General features: G+C 42.8%; 1 non-coding gene across 1 annotated transcript; it reads right to left on the bottom strand.

Annotated features, from left to right (window-relative positions):
• Nucleotides 1–4,636: 4,636 nt before the first annotated feature.
• Nucleotides 4,637–4,764, bottom strand: LOC115032694. Its single transcript, XR_003838322.1, has one exon. It is a non-coding gene; the product is annotated as a small nucleolar RNA SNORA17 (small nucleolar RNA).
• Nucleotides 4,765–11,092: the final 6,328 nt, after the last annotated feature.

The raw sequence follows: 11,092 nt of genomic DNA on the forward strand, positions 1-11,092 counted from the left end.
ACCACCGAGTTCTTCATAAAATGAAGCAAATTCCATTTCTTCTATCGTTCTTAGATTCTTCAACTCAGGAGTCAGGAAGATAACCTTTACCCTTGGCCTGTCGAGACTAGTTAATACCTGTAACTAAAATCCTTATAAATTCCTTCTTTTGTTCTTTGAGTCAGAGAGAACATATTAAATCACATATTATCTCTCAGGTGCAGTGACATAGACCTTGGAAGGATGTGATTAAATGTACTATCAGGGAGTTGCTCACAACACAGTATATTATTTACATATATTTAATATTCTTGAGGCCTGCGCCCCCCAACATAGCTGTAGCCATTTTGTTCCATGCCTGCCAGCTCTTTCATATTGTTGCTGTGATATGCCTGCCACTCATTGGCACAGAAAAATAACTTGACTCAGAGCAAGGTCATGTTGATAACATATCTTGTTATGTTCTGTATGACAATTGTTAATATTAAGAAATTCCACAAAGCTATAGGACCCATCAAATTAAATCAGTACGAACTGTTATGTCCAAAATAGCTTGAGTCAGAGCTGACCACTGAAGAGCACTTCCAGCACCTGCACAGGAGCTCATTGTGGCATTTTCCTTTATAAGCACACCCTAAGAAATGTTCAGAGTTGTAGCCTCGGCCGCCAGATTCTGAACTATGGCTCTGACCAATCAAGCTTAGGGTGTGTGTTCAGTAAACCATCCCTGTCTGACTGAGCTTGGTGTTTGTGTGGTTTGTGAGCAACTCCTGAACCCCAACAAATATATATTTTAAATCATGGCTGTAGAAATTATCACACACATAGACAAATACACTCACATATAGATTAAAAATTCATGGGCTGGCGAGATGGCTCAGCAGGTAAGCTTTGGACTGCTCTTCCAAAGATCCTGAGTTCAATGTCTGGATATTCATTTAAAAAAATTACAAATGCACTGGCACTAAGCAGAGTCTTGAAAGATGGCAGAACTAAGGAAAAATGGACTCGAGGGAGAGGACCATGTTACAAAGTCTTAAAGGCCTCTCTCTCTCTAATTGTTAAAGGCAGTTTATAGGAAAACACTGATTTGGGCGCGTCTTTCTACACTGGCCCACCACGTGAAAGTAACCTGGAATCATTTGCACTAAGTGGCACACAAATAATTGAGCTTCAAGACCATCTTCAGTGGCCAGATGATTCAAATCAAGTGGATGCTGAGCTGGGACCTAAAGAGGTCTCTGTCTCACTTGTTTCCTATCCACAAATACTTCCTGATCTTGTTGAAAGGAATTGTTAGAACATCTTCAGATCCTGAGGACTGTTGTAACTTAGCATCATAAATAAAAGTCACTTACGATCTTTAAAGTAAATTTGTTGTGGTTTTTATCTTTTTCCACGAAGTTAAAAGTCACTGTTAGGGATGCCCTGGATGGAGTACAGTCAGTACCACGTCCAGACACTAGATGTCACAAGTGAAACGATTTTTAGATAACTTCCTAGATTAACTTACACTCTTTAGTAGTTTGAAGTACAGGTCTCCCAAATGAGACTGAGGTTCACATGCATGACTGACATGCCAAAAGTTTATGATGGGGTGGATTCCTCTGTGTCTGCCATTTTCATTTTACATCAGACATGGCGTATTCCTCCTTGCATGATAGTGGGTTCACGGAGCATAGGAAAGGCTTCTGGATTCTGAGAAGCAACAAAAATATCCACTCTAACCTCCATTAAAATTCCTAGTACAATAGCTATTCAAATGCAGGCTGGATGCTGTGAGAAGCTCGTCATTCTTTGAGTGTGACCACACTAACTCCGTGTTAGAATGCTGTTCTGGTGGTGCTGCAGTGCCTTGAAAGCCGTTTATTTTGATGGGAACCTGTTTCATGATGGCTTAGGGCTCTACAGAGGAAGGGCATGTGATAAAAAAGCTTAGAGTTTAGTGGAGAGACATCTACCAAACAGTTCCTGCCCAGAGGATACCTTTGATGTCCTTGTTGAGCTGTGAGGGGGACTTCTTTGGGGCCAGGCAAAAACAAGTACAAGACTCTGAGACACCAAGGAGTCTGAAATAAAACGGCATTAATTAAATAAGTTCCATGATTGATAGAATAGGCTGAGAGACGGTAAAGGTTGTGTTCATTGAAATTTGTGGACTAACTGTCCACAAGTGTGGAATAGCTGTCTGAGTGCAAAATACAGGGATTGTCCTAATCCATGGACTAGCTAGGGTAGTAGAATGCAGTAGTTCTCAACCTAACACATGCGGAGAGCCTTTAATACCGTTCCTCATGCTATGGTGACCCCCAACCCTAAATTTACTTTTATTGCTACTTCATAACAGTAATTTTGCCACTGTTAGGGATTATAATGTAAATATCTCTGTTTTCCCGATGTCTTAGGTGACCCTTACAAAAGGGTCATTTGGCCCCAAACAGGTTGCAACCCACAGATTGAGAACCACTGATATAATAAGAGAAAGAAGAAACATGAGACAGACTGGAAATCTAATCGTCATAGCTCCCAGTGTGGCAGTCAGTTATCAAAATAATTGTCTGAGCAAGCAGATTCGGCTGCTCAATAGTAATAATGATGGGGAAGCCTGGCATGCCGTCTCTTCCTGCATCAACGTTAGCTCCTAATGAGCCCAGTTTCAGTCTGTGTGGACGAAACCTTCACTCAGCAGTGTTATGCTGTCTCGGTACAGTGTATTGATTAACTTGCTCTTTTTCCTGCCCAAAGCATTGTGTATTTTATAAGCAATTCACCTTTTCATCCATGTTACACCCTGTGGAGTCTTTACAGCTGATTCTGCCCTTCAGCTTCAGTATACTTTAGCTCTAGGGTACTCACCATTCTGATGACAGAAAGATGGCCTCTGAACGACAAGCCAGTGTGATTCCCCCCCCCCCCACTGGGACTTTTGGAGAAATAGATTGTGTTAATTCCCTTTGTTGTGGACTGAAGTGTGGCTACCTAAGAAGACAACGCCGTGCTCTATAACTTGTAGCTGCCATCTGGCTTGAGAAATGAATAAGACACAGGGATGTAAGTAAGTAGAGAATGTAAGAGTCCTGCTCTTGCCATCTGAGTGCTTCAAGCCTTTCACGAAGCTAGAGCTGTCCATCATTCTGTATGGCTGTTGTTCAAACAGTTTCGGTTTAAGTTTTCTGCTGCTTGGAAGTTAAAATATTTTAGCCAATATACAGTAATGCTTCTCTCTGAGAATAAATGTCTCCAAGTGCTCAGCCCCGAATAAGAAATCTGTACCAACCTCCTATTCTGAAGGCTCAGAAATCATTGCCCAAGAGGGGCCGGAAGGATGGCAAGAGCCAAAGGTAAGGGTGAGTTCTGAGGCAATGCTTTCCAGGACACAAGGGGTCCCTCCCACCCATGACTCAAAGCTGCTATGACTTCACATGCAAGACCAAGGTGAAAGCAAGTGAACACAAGGCCCCAGCCCCAGCACAGGAGCAATTGGTGATCAATGGCATCTAGGAGAGCCCATTTTCTTTACAAATGCAGTCACTGAGGGATGCCCATGCTTCGAAAAGTGGCTCTGCACCCATCCATGCACAAACTGGCAGCACTAAGCAGACTTGGTAGATTTAGAAAAAGAAGATGTGACGTTGGAAAAAAAAAGGGGGGGGGTGGTATGGGGATGGGTAGGGACTGGAGCAGGGAATGGGGATGGGTCTGATCACAACACTTTACATTTATGTATAAGTTGATTAAAATAAAATAATATCCCCATCAGAGCTTGAGTAGACCCAGACTATTCACTTCCATATTTACATTTGGGTGTTCTGTTTACTTCCAGACAGAATGACTTCTTTGAAGGAAAGGAAGGCCTGACCTAGGTGAAGGGACCAGTGAATGGTAATGGAAATTGAGAGAATTAGACATTGTACTCATTAGTTTTATGTCAGCTTGACCCAACCTAGAGTCGTCAGAGGGGAGGGAGCCTTGGTTGAGAAAATGCCTCTACAAGATCTGCTTGTAGGCAAGCCTGTAAGGCATTTCTGTATTTAGTGGTTGATATGGGAAGGTCCAGCTCTTCATGGGTGCTGCTATCTTTGGGATGGTGCTCCTGAGTTCTATCAGAAAGCAAACTGAGCTAGCCACGGAGAGCAAACCAGTAAGTAGCATAGCATCCCTTTGTCGTTGGGAGCCTACTCCTAGCAAAAGCGGCTATCGTCTCTGCAGCTATTTACTTACTGGCGGTACTTTTCCACCCTGACAAGAGACTTGTTTTCCTAGCATGATGTTTTTGCAAGAAGCCCACCACAGCTGAACACACTCTGATAACATCTTGTTTTTTTCTCTTATACATCCTGGACCTGTGGTTAAGGGTCTCCAGCTGCACTCCCCAGCGAGTGCATATATAACTATAGTTGCCTTCCAATAAATGAGACTTGAGACTCAAGACTTGAGACTTGACTCTTGATCCTTGATAGTGTGTTTTGTTTCTATTCTTTGCATCTCTTGCCCCTCAGCCCCCCCCCCCTCAAAGATGCCGTTGACTGACCCGGGTCACTTTGTGGCTTCTGCTTGTAGGTTTCTGCACTGTTTGAGTTTCTGTCCTGACCCTGTCTCAGGCTTCCCCCTTCCCCCTTCTCCCTTCCCCCTTCCCCCTTCCCCCTTTTTTTCAAGGAAAGTTCAGCTACTAATAAGATGTTCCTAGGTCAGAACATTGAGGATAGACATCGCCTCTCTCCTCTCTGCCACCCTCTGATGCACATGTGACAAAGCAGCCACACCTGTAATGCCTCTAGGGGCAGGTCCCTTTGGACTTATGACATGTCCTTTGCCTTGCAGAAGCTTTCTATTTTCATGAGGTCCTATTTATTAATTGTAGCTCTTCTTCCCTGCATGAGTTGGTGTTCTTTTCAGGAAGTTGTCTCCTGAATTCCATGCCGATGTTCAGTGTATCAGGCTTTGTGTTGAGGCCTGTGATCTACATGGACCTGAGTTTTGTGCAGGGTGATGGCTATGGATCTATTTGCATTTTTGTCACTATAGTCTTGACTTTATTCTTTCTTTTTAATTTTTGAGTTTTTTAAATTTATTTACTTTTTTGTTAGATATTTTCTTTATTAACATTTCAAATGTTATTCCCTTTCCTGGTTTCCCCTCTGAAAACCCCCTATCCCCTCCCCCTCCCCCTGCTCACCAACCCACCCACTCCTGCTTCCCTGTTCTGGCATTCCCCTACACTGGGGCATCGAACCTTCACAGAACCAAGGGCCTCTCCTCCCACTGATGACCGACAAGGCCATCCTCTGCTACATATGCAGCTGGAGCAATGGGTCCCTCCATGTGTACTCTTTGGTTGGTGGTTTAGTCCCTGGGAGCTCTGGGGGTACTGGTTTGTTCATATTGTTGTTCCTCCTATGGAGCTGCAAACCCCTTCAGCTCCTTCAGTCCTTTCTCTAGCTCCTTCATTGTGGACCCTGTCTTCGGTCCAATGGATGGCTGAGAGCATCCACCTCTGTATTTGTCAGGCACTGGCAGAGCCTTTCAGGAGACAGCTATATCAGGCTCCTGTCAGCAAGTACTTGTTGGCATCCACAAGTTGGTGTCTGAGTCTGGTGACTGAATATGGGATGGATCCTCAGGTGGGGCAGTCTCTGGATGGCCTTGCCTTCAGTCTCTGCTCCACACTTTGTCTCTGTTTCTCCTCCCACGGAATATTTGCATTCTTCCAGCTAGACCAGCACCATTTGTTGAAGATGCTTTTTCCCGCATTGTATAATTTTGGCTTTTTTTTGTCAAAATTCAAGTGTCCATAGGTGTATGGGTTTACTTCTGGGTCTTTGTGATTCCATCAGTCAACCTGTATGTTCTTATGAAGCTTTTGTTACTATACCTCTGTAGTACAGCTTGAAATTACGGATGGTGGTATCTCTGGAAGTTTTTTTTTTTTTTTTTAATTGAGCAGGATTGTTTTAGCAATTCTGAGTTTTTTGTTTTACCTATATGAAATTAAGCATTGTTCTTTCAACGTCTATATAATGTATTTTATTTATAGGAAAAACTATTAGGAAAAATAGGCATTAGACATAGAAATTGAAGTCAGTTCTACCAGGCAAGCACCTAGTACTATTTTGTAATTCAGTTCATAGCAACCTCCTGCTTTTTAGCACTAGGTGGCAGTGTTGGCAAATATTTTATACGAAGAAAGCATCTTTCTGTCTTAGATTCTGCCGTTGGAAATATCCCTAGCAAGTGACACTTGCTGGTGTCCCTTAGATTAGATAAATGCCTGTGCATACACGTGTACACACACACACACACACACACACACACACACACAGGCACACACACACCAGTAACATCCAATGTTAGGCATCTGACCATGATTCTACCCTAACTGGAATTGTTTTTCTCTCCTTCTATTTAATTCATTTGCCTCATCCTTTGTTGCTGAAGAGGCCAGTTGACCAATGGCTAAGAATATATATAGAAAGAGATGCTATAATATAAATGTTATAACATAGAACGAAATGAAAAATAATAAAGAAAGAGATGTTCTGGATCTAGCAGGGACATGAAGTGCGTGCTGTATTACAGGTGCGAGCCTTTCTAAGCATCCAAAGCCCTGGGGGTAATCAAAGCATCCAATCTAACAGGCAGCTGTGAACTTAAACGGGCAAGCATTTTTAGCATAATGTCAATAAGCAGTTGTTGTTCTTATTGAGACTATCTTTCAGTTTAACTATCACTCCCTCTCGGACCCTTTCCTGGGTTCATAGCCTAGGGTTTACCTCCTACATGCGATTCATAGCACCCTATACTTGCCCTTCAGAACATGAATTGTTTGTGGTAATTTGCGTCTGCCTCCAGCACTAAGCTGTAAGTTATTTGAACCCAGAGAAGAGCTTTATCTATTTTGCTCACTACAGTTCTTCTTCCCGAGTAATGTCATAGTGACTGGGACATGCAAGGACTTAAAGTTAAATTTGAAGAAATAACTTTACAAATACACATCACTAATATTATGTATTAATTCATTTAAATGAGAATCTATAACCTCTTGAATCTTTGAGAGAGCAAAGCTTCTTATAAAAGATATATATGCTGAACATTTATTAATTAAGTAGCCTTTGGTCTATACTCCAGGGAAGTATGTGGTAGTATTTGATACCCCAGAAGTTTAATTGCTTCCTTCACTGAAGCAATATAGGTTTCCTTTACTTAAACCAATATTTCTTATTAAAAATGTATATTTTTATATTATTTCCGTAATCCCAGCAATCCTTCCTTCCTTCTTTCCTTCCACCTTTCCTTCCTTTACTCCCCTTTCCTCGTTTCTTGGTATATTGAGGATGAAACCCGGCGTCCCTCTCATTCCAGACAAGCACTCTATCTGTGCTGGACATCCAGCTCTATCAAGCATTTTCAATATACTAGAGAATGTAGTATGCAAACTAGCTCTGTTGGAGAGGCCCAGAAAGCAATGAATCCTTGGCTAAGGTATATGCTCACTATGTAAATACCAATTCTGAGTATTACGTTCTCTTCAAGGGAAGAGCTGTACTCGAAGAACTTAAAGTTTTCTAATATTTTATCAAGGTCACGGACAGACTTATTGACATTTTTTTTTTCAAACCAATCCAGTGTATGTCCTATTCATTTTCTCAACCAGAAAACATTTGAGTATATCATTTCAGAGCCCTTAAGGTCCCTGAGCAAGCAAGAAGGCACAAGAACAGCTATGGGAAATACTAGAGAAAGATCGGTTGACTTCTGAAAGGTGACGTTTTGCGTTTCCAACTCTTTCTCCCACTCTGAAAATGGGGTAGCGTTGTTTTGTGGGTGTGGCGTACAGACCACGTACAGACCATCTAAACTCCCACCCTCCCTGCCTTGTTGATAAAGCTTTAAACCGTTCTCTTAGTAGATGTGTCCTTTCCTTTGCTCCAGTCATTCTTTACTGGTTGTACTTAACCCCACTACCTGGCAGGATGCTGAGACCATTGCTTCATTGCAGATGCATCCCATCAACCACCCACGATAAACTGTGGGCTGCTGGCTGTATTATGTGACCGCTTTTGATTAAATCGGTCAGTCTTGTGAAATAGTTCCCTGAAACGAAGTTCTGGAACTCATCGGGGGATCTTCTCTGACAGTCGTATCTTCTCCCAGCGCTCAGATTTCCCAAGCAGTTGGGGGGAGGGCCCACATCCTCCCACAGTGCATGCTCTTGGCAAATTCAGACTTGTGAGCTTTTGGCACTAAAGTTATGCTCCTTTTGCTCTGTTTTAGCTCAGAGCTAAGAAATCTCTTGGGGGCGAGTAAGCTCTTAAATGTTAGAGGACAAACAGTTCCAGGATCCGTGTGCATTTAGCAATTTGCGAGAACGGCCGCTGTCCCTTATCACTGCATTTAAATTTGCGGTGCTCACTTGGTGCTTTGTCTTCTAGGAGCGGAGCTGGAGGTTGACATTGTCCTCTTTTCCTGTCCGTCTGGTGCTGAGCTCTCCCTCTTGGTTCCATCTCCACCCGGGAATGCAGCATGGCTTCTGGTTAAGTCAGTGTGTAGTTTTCAAGTTTTCTTTACTCCGTGGTCATGAACTGTTTAGCAATGTAAACACCTTCCGAGAACTGTGTCAGTTGTGCCACTGCACGAACACCAGAGAATGCAGTTATGCATCTTGCATTCCCCCAGGTCAATCCTGTGATGCGCTTTCTTGATGTAAACAGGGAAAGTCAACGGTTTTAAAAAATGCCTATGGTATCAGGACTCGGGGAACCAAAGCAGGAGATTTACAAGGTCTAAGCCCACCTGAGTTATTTAATGAGAGCCTATCTCAGAAAGAGGGAGGGCAGGGGAAGCCGGTGATGCATAGTGCTGTGGGCAGTCTAAAGCGTGTCTGCCTTTCAGTAACTTCCAAACGGCTTCATTTTCAGTGCTGGTGACTGAAACAAGAGCTTTGTATGTGCTAGGTCGGTGAATCCACCAAGCCACACCCATTCTTGAACAGTAGTTGTTAGGTTTTAAACTATTTATTTATTTATTTATGAGTTTTTTAAATGTAGGAGTGCTCTGTCTGCATGTATACCTGCATGCCAGAGGAGGGTATCAGATGGCTTTATAGATGGTCATGAGCCACCATGAGGTTGCTGGGAATTGAACTCAGGACCTCTAGAAGAGGTTCTTAATTGCTGAGACATATCTCCAGCCCAGTAGTAGTTGGTCTCCCCCCACTCCCAGTGTGTGTGTGTGTGTGTGTAACCAGCTCTGCAACACCTGTTGTTATTGTCATCATTGTTATTTAATGAATAGGAGTGCAGTCCAAATTACTTATAGAAAGTGTATGCCTTAGTTTGCTGTGAAGAGACAACATAACCAAGGCAACTCTTATAAAGGGCAACATTTAATTGGGGCTGGCTTATAGTTTTCGAGTATATTGTCATCATAGCAGGAAACATGGCAGCATGCAGGCAGACATGGTTCTGGAGGAACCAAGAGTTCTACATCTTGATCGGAAGGCAGCAGAAGGGGACTGTGTCCCCCAAGGCAGCCAGGAGGCGATTTTCTTCCACACTGGGCAGAGCGTGAACATAGGAGAACTTAAAGCCCATCTACTTAGTAACACACTGCTTCCAACAAGGCCATAATTCCTCCTATAAGGCCACACCTCCTAATAGTGGCACTCCCCATGTCCCAAGCATTCAAACACATAAATCTATGGGGGCAAAACCTATTTCAACCACTATAGTGTAGTATAGTAACTACATAAACCAAGACATGGTCATCTATTATTATCATGTATTAAGCACTGTGCATCATTGGATGTGTGATACATTTATATGACAGACAGAATGGGTTTGGTTTCCTCAGCATCACTACAGACACATGAGTAATGCACCACTGTGGCCTTACACTGGCTGCAGTACTCAGTGACTATGCTTGTTCAGTTCTTTTCTAAACGTGTGGGCCCTCTGTTGTACCTGTGTTCAATCACAGACATTGTTATATGGCCATCGCTACATGTGACTCAAGGTGCTTTGCTGTGGAAAGATACAGATCTGTATAACTATGATTTGCACACCAGAATTCCTGGAAAGGGGTTAACATGCATCCTGCAAACAGAGCCAGGTTAAAATCCTCAACAAGGACACCCCATTCATAAAATTTGAGTCTTCCAGCCAATGTAGGTGAACGGGCTTGAAAAGTAATATCTCATTTGTTTCTTAATTTGGTTAGAAGTTTGGGCTTCACTTCTACTCCCACAAAAGTCATTAGTCAGCTCTCATCCCAAAAGAGTGCTTTCCAAACCTTGCTGCGCCTTAAAAATACCTTAACTAGAGAGTTTGCAACTCCTGATGCCTACAGACTCTAACCAGTACTAATTAAATCAGGAAGTTTTGCAAATCCCTCCATGAGTTCAATGTGCGGCAGAGTCTGAGAACTTTACACCGAAGCAACCATGCATGCTGTACCACGTCATTGAGCTCCATTGCCTCTGTAGCTCAGCGGCTCTTAGCCTAGCTGTTCATCAGCATTGTCCTTACAAAAAGTCCCATTCTGATTCATCGCATGAGGGGCACATCAAAAAATATTTAGCTGCTCCCCCAGGTGACTTCAACTATCAGCTAGTGAAGAATCACCTCATCCTTGGATCATTTTAAAAAGTAGTGCGATGTGAGTCCCTTGGCATTTTCTGGCAGTTAAGAGCTCTATACACAATTCAAATTCTTGTTAAACAGTAACTTCATAAGAACCTATGGTGAAAGCTTGTTCAATAAAATACAGCTCTATCAAGTTTTGTTTTGTGTATTTATAAGTGCTTCCACACAATATTTGGAATGGATAATACAAATTTACCACCTACCTAAAAATCAAATTTAACCAGTGTCCTCTGTTTTCATGTATGTGCTCACAGTAGTTAGCAGGAGAGCATGGGTTTCCCTTGGGAAGGTTGGCGGCTGGGCTGATGTTGGGGAGAGCTTTGTGTTATTCAGGGTTGGAGCTTATGTTAGAATTTATTCCCTTCCAACTAATGGTGGTATATAATAAGGCAGGGATGGAGTGCAGGCTTAGTGTGGGCCTAGGTTTAGTCACTAGCATAACCTCCCCCAACACCTCACCCCGTGCAAAAGAT

Source organism: Mus caroli, chromosome 11 (genome assembly GCF_900094665.2).
Source record: "Mus caroli chromosome 11, CAROLI_EIJ_v1.1, whole genome shotgun sequence".
NCBI lineage: Eukaryota > Metazoa > Chordata > Mammalia > Rodentia > Muridae > Mus > Mus caroli.